At 46.1% G+C, this 20,444-nt stretch overlaps 1 protein-coding gene across 1 annotated transcript in view; it reads left to right on the top strand.

The window, feature by feature from the left end:
* The window catches only part of CEACAM20 (CEA cell adhesion molecule 20), a 79,610-nt gene that overhangs the window by 856 nt on the left and 58,310 nt on the right, over positions 1 to 20,444 (top strand). The gene's annotated exons all lie outside the window — the stretch shown is intronic.

A 20,444-nucleotide genomic window follows, 5' to 3' on the forward strand; every position in this document is an offset into this window, starting at 1 on the left:
TTGAGTTGTGAGAATCCTTGAAAATTATCTCTTGAAACATGGGTATGAAGAGCTATTTTTATTTTATTTTATTTTATTATTTTTTAAATAAATTTATTTTTTATTGGTGTTCAATTTACCAACATACAGAATAACACCCAATGCTCATCCCGTCAAGTGCCCCCCTCAGTGCCCGTCACCCATTCACCCCCACCCCCCGCCCCTCCTCCCCTTCCACCACCCCTAGTTCATTTCCCAGAGTTAGGAGTCTTTATGTTCTGTCTCCCTTTCTGATATTTCCCACACATTTCTTCTCCCTTCCCTTCTATTCCCTTTCACTATCGTTTATATTCCCCAAATGAATGAGACCATATAATGTTTGTCCTTCTCCAACTGACTTATTTCACTCAGCATAATACCCTCCAGTTCCATCCACATTGAAGCAAATGGCGGGTATTTGTCATTTCTAATGGCTGAGTAATATTCCATTGTATACATAAACCACATCTTCCTTATCCATTCATCTTTCGATGGACACTGAGGCTCCTTCCACAGTTTGGCTATTGTGGACATTGCTGCTAGAAACATTGGGGTGCAGGTGTCCCGGCGTTTCATTGCATCTGTATCTTTGGGGTAAATCCCCAACAGTGCAATTGCTGGGTGGTAGGGCAGGTCTATTTTTAACTCTTTGAGGAAACTCCACACAGTTTTCCACAGTGGCTGCACCAGTTCACATTCCCACCAACAGTGTAAGAGGGTTCCCTTTTCTCCACATCCTCTCCAACATTTGTGGTTTCCTGCCTTGTTAATTTTCCCCATTCTCACTGGTGTGAGGTGGTATCTCATTGTGATTTTGATTTGTATTTTCCTGATGGCGAGTGATGCGGAGCATTTTCTCATGTGCTTGTTGGCCATGTCTATGTCTTCCTCTGTGAGATTTCTCTTCATGTCTTTTGCCCATTTCATGATTGGATTGTTTGTTTCTTTGCTGTTGAGTTTAATAAGTTCTTTATAGATGTTGGAAACTAGCCCTTTATCTGATAGGTCATTTGCAAATATCTTCTCCATTTCTGTAGGTTGTCTTTGAGTTTTGTTGACTGTATCCTTTGCTGTGCAAAAGCTTCTTATCTTGATGAAGTCCCAATAGTTCATTTTTGCTTTTGTTTCTTTTGCCTTCGTGGATGTATCTTGCAAGAAGTTACTGTGGCCGAGTTCAAAAAGGGTGTTGCCTGTGTTCTCCTCTGAAGAGCTATTAACTAAAGAAAAACTAGATGAGAATATAATATTGTTATATATTTGGAGAGTCACTGATTTTAGTGTTCCTTACCAAAAAGATTGTCTTGACACGCTGTTATTTTTTTAAGTTTTTATTTAAATTCCCATTAGTTAATGTACAGTGTAATATTAGTTTTGGGTGTACAATTTAGTGATTCAACACTTCCATACAGTACGCGGTGCTCATCACAACAGGTGCCCTCTTTAACCCGAGTCTCCTATTTCACCCATCCCCCCCCAGCCCACTCCCCTCCTGTAACCATCAGTTTGTTCTCTATAGTTAAGAATCTGTTTCTTCTTTCTTTCTTTCTTTCTTTCTTTCTTTCTTTCTTTTCTTTCTTTTCTTTCTTTTCTTTCTTTTCTTTCTTTTCTTTCTTTTCTTTCCTTCCTTCCTTCCTTCCTTCCTTCCTTCTTTCTTTTTCTTTTCTTTTCTTTTCTTTTCTTTTCTTTTCTTTTTTTCTTTCATTATATTTACTTATTCATAGAGACACACAGAGAGAGGCAGAGACATAGGCAGAGAGAGAAGCAGGCTCCCTGTGGGGAGCCCGATGTGGGACTCAATCCCAGGACCTCGGGATCAGGACCTGAGCCAAAGGCAGATGCCCAACCATGGAGCCACCCAGATGCTCTGTTTTTGCCCCTTTCTTTCATTTCCCTTTGCTGGTTGTTTTCTTTCTTAAATTCTACATATGATTGAAATAATATGATATTTGTCTTTCTCTGACATACATCGCGTAGCATAATACTCTCTAGCTCCATCTATGTCATTGCATAATACTCTCTAGCTCCATTGCAAGATTTCATTCTTTTTAAAGGCTGACTTACACTCCATTGCATGTATATGTCACATCTTTTTTTTTTTTTCCCTCTCTTTTCTAGGATTAGAGTCAGGATGAGGGTGAAGATATGTATGTAAGTATCTTGCAGTTCACAGCCCTCTCCAGAAAGTTAGGGTCAGAAGTTAGGGGTTTGGAGTAGGAGATAGGGTTAAGGTATTTGCCTCACATCCTGAGGTTTGAGACCTCTCCAGTGAACAAACCCTCAGACTTCCGCTGGTGTGAGTGTATAGGCATGGCTGCTATCTACCCAGCTGAAGCAAGGAAGGGATTTGGGGCTCTAAATACTTTTTATTATTTTATTTTTTTAAATTTTATTTATTTTAGAGAGAGAAAGTGTGAGCGAGGGGAAGGGCAGAAGGAGAGGAGCAGACGCCACGCTGAGTGTGGGGCCCAACCTGGGGCTTGATCTCATCACCCTGAGACTATGATCTGGGTTGAAATCAAGAGTTGGCTGCTTAAACAACTGAGCCTGCCAGGTGCCCCTCTAAATACTTTTTAAATTGGTATTCAGTTGGTTCTTGTGTTTTTATATCTCTATACTCACACCATTTTCAGAAATATTACCAATTTTTAAATATTTGGGATCTTCTTCAGAATAACTAGGCCTCTCTCTCTCTCTCTGTCTCTCTCTCTTTTAAATCGTGTTTTGAGGAACCTATTTTCTCAGATCTAGGGTGAGTGTGAGTCTATGTGCTTGATATACTGCAGTTAAAAGATCTCTCCAGACAGGTAGAGTGTAGGGCTTAGGAGTAGGGTTACTGTTAGGGTATGTGACACACTATTAATTTTAATTTTTATTTTTTAAAAGATTTTCTTTATTCATGAGAGACACAGAGAGGCAGAGGGAGAAGCAGGCTTCTCACAGGGAGCCTGATGCAGGATTGGGAATTGAGCCCGAACCAGGGTGTATATGCTGTATGTGGCCAAAGCCACAATACCCTAATTACTAAGCAGGCAAAAATCCAGTTCTTCTTCAGGGGCTACCTCAACTTCCTCTATGGTCCCTTTGATAATGATCCACCACCCTACCCTGCTTCCAAAGCACTGCGCTCATACTGCTTTTGTGGTGTTCATCATGTTTAGTTGAAGGAATGCCTCCAAGCTACTCTGGGCTACCCAGAGTCAGGATGCGGCTGTGTTCTGTGCACCAAAGCCCCCAAGCAAGGGCCCACGGGAAGCACTGAGCACAGACTTACTTGATTGGTATAAGAGGTGCATTCTGTGTCAGAGAGATACTTTCCACTCCTGCATATCAGAAACCTCAGCAGAGCTTTGTGAACCTGCGTAGCTGGGCTCCATGCCAAACCCGCTAAATCAGTGTCTTGCAGGGGTGGGTCTGGATTTGTGCATTTGGGGGCAGAAGCTCCACAGATGATTCTAATATGGGAACAATTGAGTTTGTAAAAAGGTCAGAGTAGACTGAACTGCCAGGGTAAGTTGGTAGAGGAGGGGCCATGTACTACAATGTTTCGGGGAAGAGTGTATCAGATCAAGTAAAAAGAAAAAAAAAAACCAAAGTACAGACATGAATGTAAGGATGACAGTAAGGAGACCAGTTTTTTGAATAGGTTTATGTGAGAGTAATACTGGGTAACTGAATAAGCATGATAGGCCCTGTTCACATGGACTTTGAACATCTGTGCACAGTCAGGCAGTCAGCAGAGCCTGAGCATCTTAGAGACAGGCACACGGCTGAATCTTATTGTCACGCAAGTGGATGCTCAGGAAGAGGATAGCTTGCTTAGGGAAAAGAATGAGGAAGGCCTCCTTGGCAAGAAAAATATTTCTTTGAAGATCTTTCTTCAGAAATTTACCAGTTAAAATATCATAGAATTTTAGAACTAAAAATACATATTTAGGGGCAGCCTGGGTGGCTCAGTGGTTTAGTGCCACCTTCAGCCCAGGGCCTGATCCTGGAGACCCGGGATCAAGTCCCACGTCGGGCTCCCTGCATGGAGTCTGCTTCTCCCTCTGCCTGTGTCTCTGCCTCTCTCTCTCTCTCTCTCTCTATCTCATGAATGAATAAATAAAAATCTTTAAAAAAATACATATTTATCCTCTGTGCTTAAGTAGAATTCTGTAGAATATGAATTCCTCGTTGAAAAAAAAGAAATAGTTTCGTAATTAAATAAATTTTGGGGACACCCCCGGTGGCGCAGCAGTTTAGCGCCGCCTGCAGCCCGGGGTCTGATCCTGGAGATCCAGGATCGAGTCCCGCGTCAGGCTCCCTGCATGGAGCCCGCTTCTCCCTCTGCTTGTGTCTCTGCCTCTCAGTCTCTCTCTGAATAAATAAATTAAAAAAAAACTTAAATAAATTTTGGGATTAAAAAAGCAAAAGAAACGGTATAATTAATTTTAATAATATATTTTATTTAACCCAGTGTATCCAATATGTTGTCATTTCAACTTATAGTCAATATAAAAAATTACTGAAATGCTTTACAGTCTTTTTTTTTTAATGTAATCATTTTTCATCCCAAATCCCAGTTTATACTTGGCAGCATGTTTCACAGCAGACCACCAGCATTTCAAGTGCTTACTAGCCACACGTGACCACCAGCTAGTGGCTGCTGTTGGTGGACTGTGGCAGGTTCTAAAGTGTGCACAGTAAAGTAGGATCAGAGAGGTTTGGAGTTTGGCTCAAGGGCACACAGCAGGGCCCAGCTCTGCACTCTTCTCAGCCCCTGGCTTTCCCTAGGAGTTGGGGTCTGCCCCATAGCACAATCCAAGTCAATGGCACTCAAATTCTACATTCAAGAATCATCTGGGGAGCTTGTTAAGATGACAGTTCCAGCCCTACTCCAGACCTATAGTATCAGAACCTCTGGGAATGGAAGCCAGGAATCTGCATGAACAAACTCCTAGTGATTCTGACGCACATTTGTGGGGTATACTTGAAGGATCACTGCTTCCAGCACATTGGAATCACTTGGAAAGCTTTTCAGAATGCCAGTGCCCAGGCTATACCCCTGAGCAACCAGATCATAATCTCTGAGGGTGGACCAGAATATCCATATACTTTAAAAATCAACTTTATTGAAGTATAATTTACATTCATTAAAATGCACCCATTTTATGTGTAAGTTTTGATGTATTTTGACCCATGTAACTCCACTATAGTCAAGATACAGTACATCTTGGTGACCCCAAAGGATTCCTTTGTGACTCTTTGCAGTTAATTCCCCCACCCAAGGCAGCACTGACAGGCCTTTTTAAAAAGATTACATTTGGAAAAAAAAAAAAAAAAAAAGATTACATTTGGGCAGCCAGGGTGGCTCAGCGGTTTAGCGCTGCCTTCGGCCCAGGGCGTGATCCTGAAGACCCAGGACCGAGTTCCGCATTGGGCTCCTTTCACAGAGCCTGCTTCTCCCTCTGCCTGTGTCTCTCCCCCGCCCCTTTCAGTCTCTCATGAATAAATAAATAAAATCTTTAAAAAAATAAAAAGATTAGATTTGCCTCTCTTAGTATTTCTTACCAGTGGAATCACCAGAATGCACTATTTTGTACATTTTGAACACTCATTTCACTCAGCATAATGTTTTTGAAATTCAGCCATGTGCCTTCCAAAAAGACAGTTCTAACCTTGTGCCTGCTGATGGTTTAGGGATACCATGAGACATGTACAGCTGTGCCTTCGTCCCTGTTGTTCCCTTTGCCTGGGGCACCCTTAATCTTTTCTTCAGGTGTCCAAAAGACACCTGATGCTTTCTGCTCTCAGCCCCAGTTCCTCCTCCCTAGAGAACACTAACAAATGGACGCCTGGGTGGCTCAGTAGTTGAGCATCTGCCTTCGGCTCAGGTCGTGATCCCAGGGTCCTGGGATCAAGTCCCGCATCTGGCTCCCTATAGGGAGCCTGCTTCTCTTCCCTCTGCCTGTGTCTCTGCTTCTCTCTCTGTATCTCTCATGAATAAATAAAATCTTAAAAAAAAAAAAAAACCCACTAACAAATGTGGCTAAGGACTAGTTAGTTCTGGTAGCTGAGGAGGCGCTGCCTGGGTCAGGGCACCCTCTGTTCTTCTCCCAGAGGCTCTGAGAGGCCTCCAACTCATCTTCCTATCCCTAAATCGCCAGTCCATCCTCCAGGGGCCACCAGATTCTTGTTGCTTGGCTATGACCCTGTTTTTCTGGCTGTAACAGTATCAAGCTTTTGTGACTCTGCCACCCCATCCTGTACCATCTTACCAAGCTCTCCCCAGAAGCTGGTATGGGGATACACCGCCTCAATCTAGTAGTTCTTATACCTCCTTTTCTCACCACATGAAGGTGTGGACCGGGATGCTGCTGCCTCACAGCACCCAATTGGATGTGCTCTGTGTAAATGGTGCCTCCTGGTGGTAGAGGTGTGTATTTTGGGGCTCACAGGTAAGGGCTCACTGTGACTGCCGCATGGGGAGACTGGGGTATTAATTAGTGTTGACTCCCAGTCAGGAAGGGACCTTGCCCCGGGTGGGACTGTGATGGTTTCTCTTTTGAGAAGGAGAAGGCTGGCCTCTAACAGAAGATTAACGAGACAGGAGAGAAGGACGTAGCAGGAGGTCTTAAAGGGCCTTGTGCTAGCTCCCCAGGCCACCACCTGCCCGGGTGAGCTACAACCACTGGCCCACTGGTGGTGATTCCTTTTTGGTGGAATCAGTTCTCCAAACATCTGTCAGGAGAATTCTCAATTTAGAGGGCCTAGGGGCTGAAGGTTCAGGTTGCCCTCCAGCTCTACAGAAGGAATAAGATTTTGTAAGAGATTCCCCTGATATTCGTGCCCTTTTCTTCCTTGGTAATACAAACCTTGCTTTGTCAATGGATACATTGGAGCCTAGCAAAAATTACATTGTGTATGTTCCCCTGAGCTAACTATGGCCATGTGACTACATTTTGACCAAAGTAAAAGTGTTGTATGGGACTTCAAGGCAAACATTTTTTGCCCTTAAAAAAAGTTTCTCTAACCCCTTTTCCTTTTCACTACTGACTGGAATGTAGATGTGACAGCTGGAGTTCTAGGAGCCCTATTGGGTCACAACTTATGGACTGAAGAGGACAGCAATAATATGAAAGGAGACTGGGTCCCCCTGATGATGAAGTGCCACATTAGCTCTGGGTACCCTGTCTCCAGATCCCATTTTTGTAAAAGCAAATTAAACTTCTGTCTTGTTTAAGGTATTTGATTTTGGGTTTTCTATTATTTACTAGCTGAATCTAGTCATGATAGAACACTGTCAGGGAGGAGGAATATATCTTGTCAAGGCAGGTATATGCCTTGAGATTCTTTTGGGTCCACAGGGCAGGAAGCCACATTGAGGTAGTTTAAGGAAACTGAGGAATTTTTTATAAGGGAGTTCCAAGGTAGGAGTGGGGCTGTGCCTTAGGGACACCCAGAACCAGAGGCTCAAACTGCTGCAGGATATTTTTTTTTCTCTCTCACATCTGCCTCTGTGCCCTCAATTAATTCTTGTCTCTTATACTTTCTCCACAGAAGCCAGAACATAGCTCCTTACCCTCAGGTTCTCTGGGGCTCATGGTTTTGGGCACTCGGAGGGAGATATGAATCCCAAGTGAGCACAGGTGCAGTCCTTGGTTTTAGCAGGGCCTGTGGTGTGCTGGAAGGGTCCTGGCTCGGGTGGGAGCTTCCCTGCATTGAGGCCTCTGGAGCCACATCCACTGCTACCTCCCCTAGCCTCTATTCCCCCCTTCCCTTTTGCCAATGTCCTTTTTCCTGATTGTTCCAACTGGAATAGTCATTCTTCCATTAAAATCTGGGGCTCCTGGATGAATTGAACAGTGTGAGGAAATGTGGGTGATGTAATAGGCACTAAAATAAAAGTCGGATAAAACTCTTTATTCCTGAAACCACTGAGCTCAGGAGTGTGTCTGTCTGTCTGTCTGGGTTTGAATCCCAGACTTTACACTTGCTGGTTTGTAGCTGTGGCCTTGAGCAAAGCACCACTCAGTCTTCCTTTTGTCCTTTGAGAGGAGGAGATCCTGTTGTGAGGACCAAATGGGACAGCACATGTGGTGCCCCTGCGACACAGGAGGTACTTGCCAAATGTTAATTATCAGGGTTGTTACAGACTTTGTCCCTTTCAGGGGCTCCTGGAGCCTATTCCAACTAGCTTGGTGAGCTGTTAACTATCCCTCTAATGAACACTCCTTTCATAGCTTGAAATTAGCTATAGTGGGAGTATGCATGCCATGGGGCTTGATAAAAATGACAAATGAGGGCTGCCTGCTGCACCCTGTTTCCCGAATGTTCTTGTTCTTCTCTCATGCCCACCTCTCTTCTGAGACCCAGAACAATCCATTCAACTGTCTCCTGCAGGTTGCCACTTGCAGACCACAGGCTCTTGAAATCCCCATGTGGGAATTCAACTTGTCGCCTCTACTCTGTGCACCTCTGTGGTGAACCCTGTCTGCCATTTACCCCGTTATCCTCAGCCCTCCCTACACATTGGGGTGGGAGGGAAGGAAACCTTCTCTATCCTCAGGATCTTCCAGCTGGACTGAGAATTAAGTGCACATTAGGTTCACAAGAGAGGAAAAAAACCCCAGAGTTTTAGTTATGAGCCCACAGAGGTCCAATAATGAAACTGAGACCTGAAGAAATGAGTAATGCACAGTTTTTATATTTTATTTAGACAAAGAGATGGTAAATCTGTGAAGAATTGACAGGACAAAGAAACCTTAGCTTTGGGAGTTTCAGTTAGTAAGGAATCCGAAACAGAATTTGCCCTGAGGTAGTAAATTAATAAAAAGTAACAAGCCTTGTTTAAACAGCCTTCTGGGGCCCTGAATTTCCTTTATCTGGTGATAATAAGGATGTCTCTTTACCTTCTGGTACAGGGAGGGCACTTTTCACATGGGACATTTATTTCCTGCTGTCAGGGGGACAGAGGAGGGTCTGAGTATCCTTCTTGTACAGGCTGACTCCTAAGTAACTTTAAAATCAACATGCCAGGGGTGTCTGGGTGGCTCAGTCAGTTAAGTGTCTGACTTTTGCTCAGGTCATGATCCTGGGTCCTGGGATCCAGCTCTGCGTTGGGCTCCTTGCTTAGCAGAGACTCTTCTTCTCCTTCTCCCTCTGCCTCTCCCCATGCCTCCCACTCATGCACACACTGTTTCTCTCAAATAAATAAAATCTTTTTAAAAAATCAGTATGCCAAAGTGGCGCATTTTAGGGCCACCTGCCCTTCCCTATAGGGTCATCTGCAGCTCTTCTCACACCCCCTTCCAGTCTATCAAAAATTCCATTAGTTCTCCTCCAGAATTTCTCCAGAATCCCCTATTAGTTCCCTACTCTCTGCCCCCTACCCATCCCCAGGCAACCACTGGTCCACTTTCTGTCACTGTAGGTTAATTTGCATTTTCCCATCTTTTTATATAAATGGATTCACAGAGCAGGTACTCTTTGCTTTTGTCTGGCTGCTTTTACTCAGCATAATCACTGTGACCTTTTCTCTACATTGCTACAGCAGCAGCAGCTCCTTCCTTGTTTTCTCACTGTGTGGTAATCCCTTGTTTGGATACCCCACAGTGTGTTTCTCCGTTCTCCTGTTGATGGACATCTGGACTGTCCCAGTTTCAAAAAACTAGGAATAACTTGGTCCGAGCAGTGCAACCTATGGTCTGGGTCATGGTGGTCACGTCTCCCTGTCTACCTGCCCTTGTCCCCTTTCATCTTTCCCCCACTAGTAGCCACAGGGATTCCATGAAAACCTAAGTCATGTCTTGCCCCTTCCCTGCTCTGTGGCAAGCAGGGCAAGACCTAGGTCCTTATCATACCCACATGCCACCCCCTCCCTCTGGGTTACCTCATTTCCTCCTCTTTCCTCACTGGGTGTCCTCCAGGCCCACCTTCCATGCTCTTTGGTCCTCCACATCTGCACCATGGCCCCTGCATGGGTGGGTGTGAGTCTGCCTCTGGCCTGGCTCCTCCCTCTAGATGTTCCTCCTGTGGATCTGTTCTCTCACCCCCTTCAGCTCCCTGCACAAGTGTCTCCTCCCCAGAGAGCCCTCCCGACATTTCTCATCTCCCTCCCCTGCTTCCTTTGCACAGCTCTGACCACCTGCTCATGTACCTCCTCATTTACCTCCTTGCTTTGTTCGTTGGCTGCTCAGCTTACTAAGTAGCTATGGAATGCCCAGGTCTGACTGGCTATTCCAGTTCTTCTGTGCCACTCGAAGCCTCATCCAGATCTTCCTTACCTTCCCCAATGGCAGTCCCATTGCCCTTCCCCTGGTGATCACAACCTCACCCATCACCACCCAATCCCAGCAAACTCTCCTAAAAGCACCCCTGAGCATCTGGTTGCTGGCACTCCACACTGTTTTGTTATTACTCCCATTAAAGCATATTTTTCACACTGTCAAAAGGCAAGTCTCAAGCATTGCCTTGCCAGGTAATCCCAGCCAGTAGAGTATACACATGTTTTTCAGTGGCTCAGACTTTCACATCTTGGACTCACCTCTCACTTTCCCTCACGCTCAGCCATGGTGAGTCGCTTTGTGCCTAGGCACTTGCTTCCTCCAGGGAGTCATGATGATGACTCGCACTTCACCCTGTCGTGAGATGATTCAAGGCACATAAAATCCCTCGCATGGAGAAGAAATTTAATAAAAGTCCATTCCCTCTGTGCTGGAGGCCATCCAGATGTGTCAGGCCTGGTGTTCGTGTTTGGGAAATTTATGGTCCAGTGAAGGGCAATGCTGTCAGAGCCATAAGGGAGGGGAACCAGTGTTCTGGGACTCCTGGGGTGGGAGCCTCCTCCTTGGTGTAGAAAGGTGGGTCTGTGTTTCTTCCTTCGTTCATTCATTCATCATCCAACCTTGAAGTGTCAGCTGACTTCCAGCTGGCAGGAGTGGGTGGGGAGTGGTGATTGGGGGGAGGGAGTGGCTATGGGAGGAAGAGGTCCCCTGGTGGAGGGAACAGAGTGGGCACTGGGTTGTGTCAGGGCCACCTCGGAAGGGACAATGTCCTGTGGATCTCCATGAGGAAGTCTGACTTTATCTCTGCCAAAATGCAGAACTCACTGTCCCATTTTTTTCCTTCAAATCCTTCAGTGGCTCATCTTTGCTACTGAATCAGAATCAGCTCTATTTGTCCCTGTGGCTTCTGTGAACCCACACCATCCTCTCTTGAGCCGTGTTGGGCCTTTACCTGGTGCACCAAACCACTCACACTTCCTGCATTTCTTTCAACTAGATTCTGTTCTTTGCCCTCTGGGTCTGGTTGCCACATTCCCATGGATGTGACTTCATCTCAAAGCCTTTGCTTTAGCCCCAGGCAGTTTGGAGCCTCCACTCTTCTCCCACGTCCTCTGTTTTCACGCCTGTTCTGGCTATCCTCAGTGTGTTCTCCGTGGCAAGTTTCTTACTACCGACCCTACTAGGCTGTGAGAGTCTTTAGGGTGGGACTGGATCTTAGCCATCTTTGTACCCCCAGATGTACCAAGTGTGCCACTAGGGAAGAGGGGCCATTGTGGACCCGAAGAACGGAGTCTTGTCTGGGTGCTGGGAGGTTCACGGTACCTTCAGCAAAACCAGAATTACACAGGGTTTTCACTCCTTTTGTGCCTGTTGGTGCTATTACACCTGCTAATGAAGGGAATACCCCTGTGTCCTCACTACCATGTCCCCAAAACATACACACCCGGCCCTTTGAAGGGGGTTGCCCTTCTACCAGAAATTGCTCTGGATTTCCCTTGTGATGTTGGCTTGGAGACATCAAACCAGCGGCTCCTAGACACATATTGCCTGGCCCGCATGGTGCTTGGAAAATATCTTCAATGAGTCACCAACATTTACCAGTGCAAAGATGGTGTGTAAAAAGCCCAGATTTCCAAGTTCTATTGAAAAACAGCAAGATTGGCCACGCCGGTCCATGTCCCTGCAGGACAGCCAGCGTGCTGCTCTCCTTCTGTACCCTCCTGGTCCCCCTCATCCTCCGTTCTAAGGTTTGCCCCCTCTCTACTCTGTCAGTGAGGTCTTTGCCCTCTGGTTTCTAGTTGGGTGCCACCATGCAGGCGTCTTTGAGAGTCTGGAGGGAGAAGATGGTGTCTCAGGCTTGGATCCCTCAACGCTGCCTCAGCTGGCTGTGCTCCACTGCAGAAGGCCACAGATCCTGTGGGGCAGCCCGTCCTTTATCCCTAGCTTCACTTCTGGCTCTTTCTGGGTCTTGGCACCCTCTCCCCTGCTTCTTCACACCTCTCAGCTGTTAGTCCCGAGGAGCCACCACACCCACGGCAGGTTTCCTTGACCCTGCCCACACCTCCTCAAACCATTACATGCTCTTCAGATAGTCTGTCTGCAGGCCATCTGTTTCCTGTCAGGACACTGACTGAAACACCCCGAAACCCACCCTCCCTGGGCCTCTCAACCCTAACACACAGTGTTCAGTGACATCTGTGGAGCATAATACGGATGCATAAATGTGCACCCATCCTAAGTGTAAAGCAGACTGCACACACCAGGTTAACTAGAACCCGGATCAAAGTCAGAACATTTTCCCCGTTCCCAGCCCACCCCCACCCTACTTCCCCTCCTAGTCATTATCCTCCAGAGGGAAGCACAATCCTGTCTTGTAGGGCATAGGTTTGCTCTGCCTGCCCTTGTACTTTCTGCATAAATGGAATCAACCATCATGCACTCCTGGGTCTGACCTTTTACCCAACATTACGTCAGCAAGACTCATTCGTATGGTTGCCTGAATTGTGTTGTTGAACCCCGTGAAGCTGCTCATGTTCAGTTTCTGGTCCACATAACACTTTATCTGGTTTTACCTGCAGGAGTATTTGTTCCCATCCTGTGTAGAATGTTGTCATCCAGGGAGACTGGCAGTGTGTTTAGCGATCCACTCGGGTGGGCATCTGGATTATGTCATCATATTTGTGTTGTGCTCTCCTTGCAGCAGACTTTTTTTAAACAGATTTTTTTTAAAGATTTTATTTATTTATTCATGAGAGACACACAAAGAGAGGCAGAGACATAGGTAGAGGGAGAAGCAGGCTCCCTGCTGGGAGCCCAATGCGGGACTTGATCCCGGGACCAAGGCGTCCCTCCTTGTAGCAGACTTAAGAGGAAAGTGAAGTTAGGTCTTACAGCTGTGTCTCAGTAGTGTGGAAATAGACGCTGGAGCCAAAGGGCCCTGTAGTTTCTGAAAAAAGGTAGCAGGGAGTGCACCGCTTTGTGCAAGTGTGGGAGAGTCTGTGTGACATGTTTGAATCTGCAGTCTGGGAGTTGCTGGCTGTGCTGCTTTATGTCGTCTGGTTTGGACAGTGTGTTGGTTTCCTTTGCTTCTCTGATATCCAAGTGCTTCTTAACGAGAGGGGTGACAGCAACAAGATCACTTCCTATAGGTCACAGGACCACTTGGGGCACCGCCACCCAGTGGGTGCTGTGTGCTCCCCCCCCAGAACGCCTCTTCAGGGTTGGTGCACCCATCCAGCTGCAGGACTGCCAGCTGCCCTACACTCCCTTCTGGATCCCTCCCTGGAATCACCCTCTTCCAAAAGGAACTGCCAGCATCCTGCCCCATGCAGGTGGTCAGCCATCGGTCACTGCGGGGTACAAAGGCTGACCCCTGTGTTGGTTTGGTTGGGTCTACCAAAACAATGTACCACCAGCTGGAGGCTTGAGTAATGAAATGTATTTCCTCAGAGTTCTGGAGTCCAGAAGCCTAAAGTCAGGACGTCAAGCAGGGTTTGTTCCTTCAGAGGGCAGAAGAGACAGTCTGTTCCAGGCCAGTCCCTGGGCTTCTAGTAGCCTCAGGAGTTCCTTGGCTTGTAGATTATGTTCTCTGTGTGTCTTCACTTCACTTTCTGTCTTCGCTTTCGGGCCCAGAGTCCAGATTTCCCCCTTTTGTAAGAACACAGTCCTATTGAATCAGGGCCTGCCTTACTGACCTCAACTTATCATGTGCAAAAACCCTATTTCCAAAGAAGGTCCCATTCACCAGTCCTGGGAGTTAGAACTTCATCTTTTTGGGGACACAGTTCAACCCATAATAACCCCTTAGCCTCAGTTTGGGACAGTCCGACCTCAGGGCTCTCCAGAGGGTGGGTTGAGTTCTGAGTGGACAGAGGCCTCACTGTCCGTGGGCAGATCAGCTTCCTCTCCACCAGGCCTGGATCCAGGCGCACTCTCAGGCAAACTCCTGCACGCGGCTCCCTGTCTCAGAGTCTGTTCCCAGGGGACCTGAGACTGGGCCAGCACAGGGACACGGAAACTCCCAGAATCAGCTCTGCTGGCACTGAAGGCTGGTAATGTCCTCTGAAGGGCTACCAACCTTAAAGGTAAGACTGCTGCCAATTTGCCAGCAAAAGATGGGTTTGTTTGGGAATAAAAGAGAATCGCAATCTTGGACAAAGAAGCTGTGGCAAAAGCAACCATTGGGAAGTCTGGGGAAGGCACAATTTTTTAAGGAGAGAGAGTCTGTTGGGATGGCTTGTTATGAACCAAAGCCCATTGCAGTAACCTGGAAGTTCAAAGTGTGGCAGCTTCGCACTGCCTGAGCTGTTGCTGGTGGGGCCAGGGAGAGAGGAAACCGTTCCCTCCTCAGGCTGGAGTATTATCCATGTGCAAGGTCAAGTCTGTGGAACGTCAAGTTCCTCTCTTCCTGTCGGGTCTGCTGTTGACTACCGGGGGTAGGGTGTGAGAGCTCCCCCTGCCCAAACCTCCTGCCTCCATTTTAGTAAGGTGTCCTGTTTTTAATTTTCTTTCTTTCTTTTTCTTTTTTGTATATTTTTTTTATTGGAGTTCAATTTGCCAACATATAGTATAACACCCGATTCTCATCTCGTCAAGTGCCCTCCTCAGTGCCCACCTCCCTTTCCACCACCCTTTGTTCGTTTCCCAGAGTTAGGAGTCTCTCAAGTTCTGCCTCCCTCTCTGATTTTTCTCGCTCATTTTCTCTCCTTTCCCCTATAATCCCTTTCACTATTTTTTTATATTCCCCATATGAGTGAAACCATATGATGATTGTCCTTCTCTGATTGACTTACTTCACTCAGCATAATACCCTCCAGTTCCATCCACGTCGAAGCAAATGGTGGCTGTTAGTCGTTTCTAATGACTAATATTCCATTGTATACATATACCTCAGCTTCTTTATCCATTCATCTTTCGATGGACACCAAGGCTCCTTCCACAGTTTGGCTATTGTGGACATTGCTGCTATAAACATTGGGGTGCAGGTGTCTCGGCTTTTCACTGCATCTGTATCTTTGGGGTAAATCCCCAGTAGTGCAATTGCTGGGTTGTAGAGTAGCTCTATTTTTAACTCTTTGAGGAACCTCCACACAGTTTCCCAGAGTGGCTGTACCAGTTCATATTCCCACCATCAGTGCAAGAGGGTTCCCCACAATCAACGTGATAGATCATATCAACAAGAGAAATAACAAGAACCATATGATCCTCTCAATAGATGCAGAGAAAGCATTTGACCAAATTCAGCATCCATTCCTGATCAGAACTCTTCAGAGTGTGGGGATAGAGGGAACATTCCTCAGCATCTTAAAAGCCATCTACAAAAAACCCACAGCAAATATTCTCAATGGGGAAAAACTGAGAGCCTTTCCCCTAAGATCAGGAACATGACAGGGATGTTCACTCTCACCACTGCTATTCAACATAGTACTAGAAGTCCTAGCCTCAGCAATCAGACAACAAAAAGAAATAAAAGGCATTCAAATTGGCAACAAAGAAGTCAAACTCTCCCTCTCGCAGATGACATGATACTCTACATAGAAAACCCAAAAGACTCTATCCCAAGATTGCTAGAACTCATACAGCAATTCAGCAGTGTGGCAGGATACAAAATGCCCAGAAATCAGTGGCATTTCTATACACTAACAATGAGACTGAAGAAAGAGAAATTAAGGAGTCAATCCCATTTATAATTGCACCCAAAAGCATAAGATGCCTAGGAATAAACCTAACCAAAGAGGTAAAGGATCTATATCCTAAAAACTACAGAACACTTCTGAAAGAAATTGAGGAAGACACAAAGAGATGAAAAAACATTTCATGCTCATGGATTGGAAGAATTAATATTGTGAAAATGTCCTGCTACCCAGAGCAATTTTACATGTTCAATGCAATCCCTATCAAAATACTGTGGACTTTCTTCAGAGAGTTGGAACAAATAAGATTTGTGTGGAATCAGAAAAGACCCCACATAGCCAGGGGAATACTGAAAAAGAAAACCAATGCCGGGGGCATCACAATGCCAGATTTCAAGCTGTATTACAAAGCTGTGATCATCAAGACAGTGTGGTACTGGCACAAAAACAGACACCTAGATCAATGGAACAGAATAGAGAACCCAGAATGGACCCTCAACAATATGGTCAACTAATATTTGACAAAGCAGGAAAGACTATCCACTGTTCTTCGTTTTCATAGGGCCCACACTTCATGTCCACCACCTGAAGAGAGGTCTGTGTTAGGCTCTGCTGCCGTAGCAGGGCAGTGAAGACCTCATGCTGGATGGCCACGGTTCAAATTCCTGTCTTGCCACGCACTGGCTGTGTGAACTTGGGAGTGACAAGACCTCTCCAGACTTCAGTTTCTTCGTCTCTGATGGAGGGGGGATAATATTAATACCTTTTTCCTAAGTTCAATGTGAGGATTAAATGAACTCATCCACTAAACCTCTTAAAATTGTGCCTGGCACAGAGTAGGCACTCAATAAACACTCACTTTCATTATCCCAGTTTAGATTGAGCTCTGCTGCAGACAGTGCCTCCACATTCCCAAAGGAAGTAGGCTTCTGGCTGCTGACTTTTCTGCTTCCAAGGCTTAGGTGACTTCTAATGACCAGCTTATCTTACATTCATTCATCTCCCTCTGTGAATGTGCTTGCATCGGTCTGAGTGTTGTAAAATTTCAATCACATTGAATACACAAGTGAAAATAAAACTTGGTTTTTGTTATAGAAAGAAAAGGTGCTTAGGTAAATGGCCTGGAAAGTCCACAAAGTCTTGCCAAAGTTTATAAACTAGAACAAGAGAGCCCCAAGTGTAATAATTCCATCCTTTGAAAGACTGGCAAATTTTGAAAAAACAAATGTTCGTTATAAACGCAAAATTAAATCCAAGTGCCTTTCACATGTTTTTTTGTTTTAATTGTAACTTACTTTCTTTTTTTTTTTTAATTGTAACTTTCCATTTTGAAAGAGTTTAAGACTCAAGAGGAGTTACAGAAAAAGGACTGGGAGTTCCTTTGTACACCCTTCACCCAGTATACTGTTTCTACTCCCAGCACTTCTGACAGCAAGCATGTAGGTTTCTTTTCTCATACCAACAACCAGTTGTCAGATTCTCCCAACACTGATTGAGGGTCCTGCAGTTCCACTCTGGCACTAACCACCTGGAGTTAGCATCAGACCCCACAGGGGAAGGGCTCAGTCCCACAAGACTTCCACTACTTCAGATGCCAGTCCCAGGCATTGAGTGCCTAGGTCATCCACACTTCTGTTCAACTTGGCTACAAAGTTGGGGGGTTTCCCCAATCCGCCTCCCTTTCAGGTTCAGTAATTTGTTAGTATGGCTCAGTAAAACTCGGGGAAGCACTCAAACGTGCATTTTCTGGTTTATTATAAAGGATACAACTCAGGAACACCAAATGGAAGAGAGACAGAGGGCAAGGTATGGGGAAGGGGTGCACAGAGCTTCCGCGTGCCCTCTCTGAGTCTGCCACCCTTCTGGCACCTAAGTGTATTCAACAACCTGGAAGCTCTCTGAACTCCAGTGTTGAGGGTTTTAAGTAGGTTGTGTTACGTAGGCACGATTGATTAAACCATTGGCCACTAGTGATTAACTCAACCTCCAGGCCCTCTCTCCTCCCTGGATGTCCAGGGTGGGGCTGAAAGTTCTGACCCTCTGACCATGTCTTGGCCTTTCTGGCAATCAGCCCCCACCCTGATGGCCCCCAGTCACATTTTTGGCATAAAGGAGAACTCTGTCACTCTAGATTCCCAAAGCTTTCAGGACTTGTGTGCCAGGAACCCAGAACAAAGACCAATATTGAGTTTTTATTGTATCACACCCAGCTTTCCTCAGTGATCATATTTTATATAACTATACTACCTTGTCAAAATCAGGAAAATTTTTTTTTTCCCTGAATGTATCTTAAGTCTAGTCTAGTGTTAAAATCAGGAAATCGATGTTAGGACAATACTACTAATTCAGTACAGACCTTATCTCGCTGTTTTTTCTTTTTTAGATGTCTTTAAAATACTTAGAAAAACATAAAAACCCCTTTCGAGATGGGGTGAATTTTAGGTAAACTCTGCAGAGGAGGGTGGATCTTTGGCTAAGCTGTCTGGTGGGTGCAGGCTTTCCGGCTTTCGGCAAATTCCCCAGCAGCTGTGGTCTGCTCGAGTGTAGTCTGAGCACCAGATGGATGTGGTGTCTTACTGTCAAAGTTTAGACCCCTGGGTGCAGCCAGTCTGTCCCACCCTCACTCGCCTCTGAGAAACAAAACGCTGTGCCAGCAAATTGAAAGGGACGCTCACAGTGTGTTCTGTGTCTCCACCCAGTGGAGAAATACAGAAAAAAACTGCCAAGGGAGCCCCTGCCCCAGACCCCCATGAGGCCCAGCTGGGTAGGAACCATTGGCGCCTACACACAGACTGGCTCCCAGGAATCCCAGTTCCTCGGATTCATTGGTTTATGGTTTGTTCCTCAGATTCTGCTTATTTCTAATTAATTCCTCCTGCTTAAATGAAGACCCAGAGACCGCGCTCAGAGCAGGGAGCTTTTATACCCTGTAGACAAATGTGTGAAGACCTGACAACACAGAGGGGTTGGGGCTATGGGTAGTCAGTGGTGAGGAAGATACAGGTGAATTAACAAGCTTTGTTTGTGCAGATATCTCGGCCCCCGTTTCCCTGTCTCTGGTGATGAGAATGTCCTCTTTCCCCTGGTACAGGGAGGGGACCTCTCATGTGGGAGTTTTATGACCTGTTTCAGGGAAGAAGGGTGAGAGTGACCTTCCTGTGCCTGCTATTACTTAAAATTCCTTCAGCTTAGCATAGTTAGAGTGCCAAGGTGCCATATTTGGGGGTGACGTGCCCTGAACCCCATCAACACAGGGACAGCCTCAATTTTCAACCCAGGTTTGGAGCTTCTGATAAGGCATTTCTGGACTCAGTCTTGCACATTTAACCTCATTTGTAGCTTCTAAGGAAATGGGGCGCTGAATCCTCTTCACAGCCAGACATAATGAATCCCCTTCCACACAGCCCTGCTCTTCTCTGTGCTGATCAAAACATCCTGTCATTCCATAATCATCTCCCGTCTGCTGGTTATCACATCTCCTAGAACCCAGTGTCTTTCCTTTGGAGGGGACTCCCCGTGGGGATTCGAACTCCCCTGCCACCGTGTGAATAAACCTCTCGTCAGCCTGCAAGAAGTATTTCTCAGATCTTTATCAGATTTGCTTTCTCCTGCCTCCTGATTTTGCTGTGAGGGCCAAGAGAGCTAATGCACAGAAAGCACTTAGGAGAGTTCTTGTATCCTGAACTGTATGAGCCACATTCTTTGTTTTTTCAGTATTATGAAGCATCTGGGGCCTTGCTAATTCTGGAGGAGTCCATCTCCCCAGGGTAAAGTGAGATGGCAAAAGGCTTGCCTGTGAGCATGCCTTTCCTATGCAAACTAACCACCTCTGACCAGTTTCTTTATGGTGGAGCTCTCATGTTTTGGGCCACTCTCCCTGCCTGAATCCCAGGGTCAGGCAGCAGACAACTAGGGACAGACAACTAGGGACAGACCTTACACTCCATAGCCTGCTGAAATTATTCATACCAGCCAATTTTAAACCCACTTAGCCTGCTTTACCCGACTGCCCATTTTCTCCTGTAAGAAAAAAAACAACCCACAATCAATACCCTCTCTCACTGCCCTCCCACGGATGTTCTTTCATGTGGCTCTACATGAGAACCGTGACTGTTTCTTTAGTGGCAATCTCCTGATCTGTTGGCCTGACCCTACCTGAATGAAAATAAGATTTAGATTTTCAAACATCCCACATGTGCTCACAATCTCATCTGTCATCACAAACGCCTCTGCTTGCTCACAGCTGTTCTCGACAACACTGCCCACACTGACAAAGTCCTGTACACAAAGCCGGCATTCATGCAAAAGATGCCTCTGAATGCTTGCGTAGGGGAGCTGGGGAGAGGACCTGGATTCCCAAAGAAGGAGGAGGACTCTTTCCTTAGGGCCCACCTGCAGAGCTGCCTGAGCCCAGGGTCTCCCAGCAACCCCCATCCCCCTCCAACCAGCTCCACCTGCTTCTATTCTTGTCCAGATGAGCTTCAGGGCTGGGCATCTTTTCAAATTGAGTGCCAAATGTTATGTGTGT

Source organism: Canis lupus, chromosome 1 (assembly GCF_048164855.1).
Source record: "Canis lupus baileyi chromosome 1, mCanLup2.hap1, whole genome shotgun sequence".
In the NCBI taxonomy this organism is placed as follows: Eukaryota; Metazoa; Chordata; class Mammalia; order Carnivora; family Canidae; genus Canis; species Canis lupus.